The sequence below is a fragment of the Natator depressus genome, chromosome 28, assembly GCF_965152275.1.
Source record: "Natator depressus isolate rNatDep1 chromosome 28, rNatDep2.hap1, whole genome shotgun sequence".
In the NCBI taxonomy this organism is placed as follows: Eukaryota; Metazoa; Chordata; order Testudines; family Cheloniidae; genus Natator; species Natator depressus.
Window position 1 is genome coordinate 11,741,541 of NC_134261.1, and position 5,000 is coordinate 11,746,540.

At 66.0% G+C, this 5,000-nt stretch overlaps 1 non-coding gene across 1 annotated transcript; it reads left to right on the plus strand.

Annotated features, from left to right (window-relative positions):
• The first annotated feature begins 2,376 nt into the window (after positions 1-2,376).
• On the plus strand, positions 2,377-2,495 carry LOC141979848 (5S ribosomal RNA). Its single transcript, XR_012637238.1, has one exon. It is a non-coding gene; the product is annotated as a 5S ribosomal RNA (ribosomal RNA).
• Positions 2,496-5,000: the final 2,505 nt, after the last annotated feature.

Genomic DNA, 5,000 nt, shown 5'->3' on the forward strand with positions numbered 1-5,000 from the left:
GCACGGCGGGGGACCGCAGCGCGCCCCTGCTCGCTCTCGCGACGTGTTTGGCCCTGCCGAGCCTCGCGGCTCCCTGGGTTTTCGGACCCCTGGGTGGGCTGCCGGAGCCGCTCGACCTCGCAGGGCGGAGATCTCGGCCGGCTGGCCCCACGGCGCGGAGGGCCGGGCACGCGCCCGGGCCCCCCCCCAAAGGAGGAAAGTCCCAATCGGCCCCAGGATCCGGGGACGCGAAGAGGAAGAGGGACCCGATCCGCCTGACGCCAGACGCCCCCTGCGGTCGGGGGCGCCGGCCCGCGAAGGACCCTTCCCGTCGCGAACGTGAGCGCCACATCGATCGGAAGCGAGAGAGGAGCGGGCCCCCCCTCCCTCCGGGGGGCGCCGACAGTCGGAGTTCGCATCCCGGCCACCGGGCCTGCACCGGGGGTGCGAGGGGACGACGGGGTCCCCGGAGGAAAAGAGCCGGAAAAGGGGGGGCTCGGGGGGGCCGGGGGCCGCCCCACCTGCCAACGTGCCCCTGTCCCCCCTCACAAGATCGGGTACAACGCGCAGATTGGTCCCCGAGGCTCATCTCTGGTTCTCACAGGTTCCGAAAAACCTGTTCTCAGAAATCTCCTCGCACCCGTCAAAATGAACTAGTCGAAAAATCCAACCGCCAATTTAGGGGGACCAATCTGAAATCCTATCCGACCTCCTGGTTCTCTCGGTCGGCCGAGGGCACTTTTGGCGACCCCATCCGGACTTCCGTGAGACTGCCGGCCATCAGGTCAACCCGTCACTTTGAATGGGGTTGACCTGATGGCCGAGCAGGGACTTAGACATTTTTTCAGCCTTTTCCTCGGGGTTGACCTGGTGTCCCGGGGGGACTTAGACATTTTTTCAGCCTTTTCCTCCGGGTTGACCTGGTGTCCCGGGGGACTTAGACATTTTTTCAGCCTTTTCCTCCGGGTTGACCTGGTGGTCCCGGGGGGACTTAGACTTTTTTTCAGCCTTTTCCTCCGGGTTGACCTGGTGTCCCGGGGGGACTTAGACTTTTTTTCAGCCTTTTCCTCCGGGTTGACCTGGTGTCCCGGGGGGACTTAGACATTTTTTTCAGCCTTTTCCTCCGGGTTGACCTGGTGTCCCGGGGGACTTAGACTTTTTTTCAGCCTTTTCCTCCGGGTTGACCTGGTGTCCCGGGGGGACTTAGACTTTTTTTCAGCCTTTTCCTCCGGGTTGACCTGGTGTCCCGGGGGGACTTAGACTTTTTTTCAGCCTTTTCCTCCGGGTTGACCTGGTGTCCCGGGGGGACTTAGACTTTTTTTCAGCCTTTTCCTCCGGGTTGACCTGGTGTCCCGGGGGGACTTAGACATTTTTTCAGCCTTTTCCTCCGGGTTGACCTGGTGTCCCGGGGGGACTTAGACTTTTTTTCAGCCTTTTCCTCCGGGTTGACCTGGTGTCCCGGGGGGACTTAGACATTTTTTTCAGCCTTTTCCTCCGGGTTGACCTGGTGTCCCGGGGGGACTTAGACATTTTTTTCAGCCTTTTCCTCCGGGCTGACCTGGTGGCCGAGCGTCTCGCCGTCCGCGGCCGGAGCTAGAGATGCCCCCCCCCCCAGGCCAGCCTGCGAAGCCGCGGCCAGGATCGGGCCCCTGGAAGTCTGACTAAAAATTTTCACCGACCCCAAAAACGGTTAGGGGGGGCCTCATAAAGCCTCCGGAGCGAAAAAAAAAAAACGGAAAAAGGATCGGGCCCACCCGAGGCAGGGGAGTCAGTAAGGGAAAGGGGACGAGGCGGCCCGGAGCCGGGTGCCCGGAGCCGGGTGCCGGCGGCCAGGATCGGGCCCCTGGAAGTCTGAAAAATTTTTTTCACCGACCCCCAAAGTGGTATTGGGGGGGGCTCATAAAGCCTCCGGAGCGAAAAAAAAAAAAAACGGAAAAAAGGATCGGGCCCACCCGAGGCAGGGGAGTCAGTAAGGGAAAGGGACGAGGCGGCCCGGAGCCGGGTGCCCGGAGCCGGGTGCCCGCGGCCAGGATCGGGCCCCTGGAAGTCTGAAAAAAATTTTTTCACCGACCCCCAAAGTGGTGTTGGGGGGGGCTCACGAAGCCTCCGGAGCGGAAAAAAAAAAACGGAAAAAAGGATCGGGCCCACCCGAGGCAGCGGAGTCAGTAAGGGAAAGGGGACGAGGCGGCCCGGAGCCGGGTGCCCGGAGCCGGGTGCCCGCGGCCAGGATCGGGCCCCTGGAAGTCTGAAAAAAAAAATTTCACCGACCCCCAAAGGGGTGTTGGGGGGGGCTCATGAAGCCTCCGGAGCGAAAAAAAAAAACGGAAAAAAGGATCGGGCCCACCCGAGGCAGGGGAGTCAGTAAGGGAAAGGGGACGAGGCGGACCGGAGCCGAGTGCCTACGGCCATACCGGACGGAAGGCCCCCGATCCCGTCCGATCTCGGAAGGTAAACCGTCCCGGGCCTGGCTAGTACTTGGATGGGTGACCGCCTGGGAATCCCAGGTGCCGTAGGCAGCTTTTCCCGCTGCGAGCCAGCTCTCTCCTTTTCTGGGGAACAAGGGCAGGGTCGCCCTGCCAGGGGCCCTGGGGCTGAAGTCCCTGCCGGCCACCAGGTCAACCCGGAGCCTGCCCCTCTGCGGCCAGCAGGTCAACCCCATACCGGCAGGGGGTTGACCTGGTGGCCGGGAAGCAGAGCGGCCAGCAGGTCAACCCCATACATTCAGCGGGTTGACCTGGTGGACGGGAAGGAAAGCGGCCAGCAGGTCAACCCCATACTTTCAGCGGGTTGACCTGGTGGCCGGGAAGGAAAGCGGCCAGCAGGTCAACCCCCATACATTCAGCGGGTTGACCTGGTGGCCGGGAAGGAAAGCGGCCAGCAGGTCAACCCCATACATTCAGCGGGTTGACCTGGTGGCCGGGAAGGAAAGCGGCCAGCAGGTCAACCCCATACATTCAGCGGGTTGACCTGGTGGCCGGGAAGGAAAGCGGCCAGCAGGTCAACCCCATACATTCAGCGGGTTGACCTGGTGGCCGGGAAGGAAAGCGGCCAGCAGGTCAACCCCATACATTCAGCGGGTTGACCTGGTGGCCCGAAAGCAAACCGGCCACCAGGTCAACCCGGAGCCTGCCCCCGCGGGCAGGGGCCAAGCGGACCCCCCTCCGCCCGGGCTTGCCCTGCTCCGAGCCGGGGCTTAATCCCCGTCCGGCCACCAGGTCAACCCGGAGCCTGCCCCTCTGCGGCCAGCAGGTCAACCCCATGCCGGCAGCGGGTTGACCTGGTGGCCGGGAAGGAAAGCGGCCACCAGGTCAACCCCATACTTTCAGCGGGTTGACCTGGTGGCCGGGAAGGAAAGCGGCCACCAGGTCAACCCCATACTTTCAGCGGGTTGACCTGGTGGCCGGGAAGGAAAGCGGCCAGCAGGTCAACCCCATACATTCAGCGGGTTGACCTGGTGGCCGGGAAGGAAAGCGGCCAGCAGGTCAACCCCATACATTCAGCGGGTTGACCTGGTGGCCGGGAAGGAAAGCGGCCAGCAGGTCAACCCCATACATTCAGCGGGTTGACCTGGTGGCCGGGAAGGAAAGCGGCCAGCAGGTCAACCCCATACATTCAGCGGGTTGACCTGGTGGCCGGGAAGGAAAGCGGCCAGCAGGTCAACCCCATACATTCAGCGGGTTGACCTGGTGGCCGGGAAGAAAAGCGGCCAGCAGGTCAACCCCATACATTCAGCGGGTTGACCTGGTGGCCGGGAAGGAAAGCGGCCAGCAGGTCAACCCCATACATTCAGCGGGTTGACCTGGTGGCCGGGAAGGAAAGCGGCCACCAGGTCAACCCCATACATTCAGCGGGTTGACCTGGTGGCCGGGAAGAAAAGCGGCCAGCAGGTCAACCCCATACATTCAGCGGGTTGACCTGGTGGCCGGGAAGGAAAGCGGCCAGCAGGTCAACCCCATACATTCAGCGGGTTGACCTGGTGGCCGGGAAGGAAAGCGGCCACCAGGTCAACCCCATACAGGCAGCGGGTTGACCTGGTGGCCCGAAAGCAAACCGGCCACCAGGTCAACCCGGAGCCTGCCCCCGCGGGCAGGGGCCGGCATACCCCCGTCCGTCCGGGGTCGCCCTGCCCCGGGCTCCGGGCTTAAGTCCCGAGCGGCCACCAGGTCAACCCGGAGCCTGCCCCCGCGGGCAGGGGCCGGCGGACCCCCGTCCGTCCGGGGTCGCCCTGCCCCGGGCTCCGGGCTTATTCCCCGTCCGGCCACCAGGTCAACCCGGAGCCTGCCCCCGCGGGCAGGGGCCAGGCGGAGCCCCGTCCGTCCGGGGTCGCCCTGCCCCGGGCTCCGGGCTTAAGTCCCGAGCGGCCACCAGGTCAACCCGGAGCCAGCCCCCGCGGGCAGGGGCCGGCGGAGCCCCGTCCGTCCGGGGTCGCCCTGCCCCGGGCTCCGGGCTTAATTCCCGTCCGGCCACCAGGTCAACCCGGAGCCTGCCCCCGCGGGCAGGGGCCAGGCGGACCCCCGTCTGTCCGGGGTCGCCCTGCCCCGGGCTCCGGGCTTAATTCTCCTCCGGCCACCAGGTCAACCCGGAGCCTGCCCCCGCGGGCAGGGGCCAGGCGGACCCCCGTCCGTCCGGGGTCGCCCTGCCCCGGGCTCCGGGCTTAATTCTCCTCCGGCCACCAGGTCAACCCGGAGCCTGCCCCCGCGGGCAGGGGCCGGCGGAGCCCCGTCCGTCCGGGGTCGCCCTGCCCCGGGCTCCGGGCTTAATTCCCGTCCGGCCACCAGGTCAACCCGGAGCCTGCCCCCGCGGGCAGGGGCCAGGCGGACCCCCGTCTGTCCGGGGTCGCCCTGCCCCGGGCTCCGGGCTAAATTCTCCTCCGGCCACCAGGTCAACCCGGAGCCTGCCCCCGCGGGCAGGGGCCAGGCGGACCCCCGTCCGTCCGGGGTCGCCCTGCCCCGGGCTCCGGGCTTAATTCTCCTCCGGCCACCAGGTCAACCCGGAGCCTGCCCCCGCGGGCAGGGGCCGGC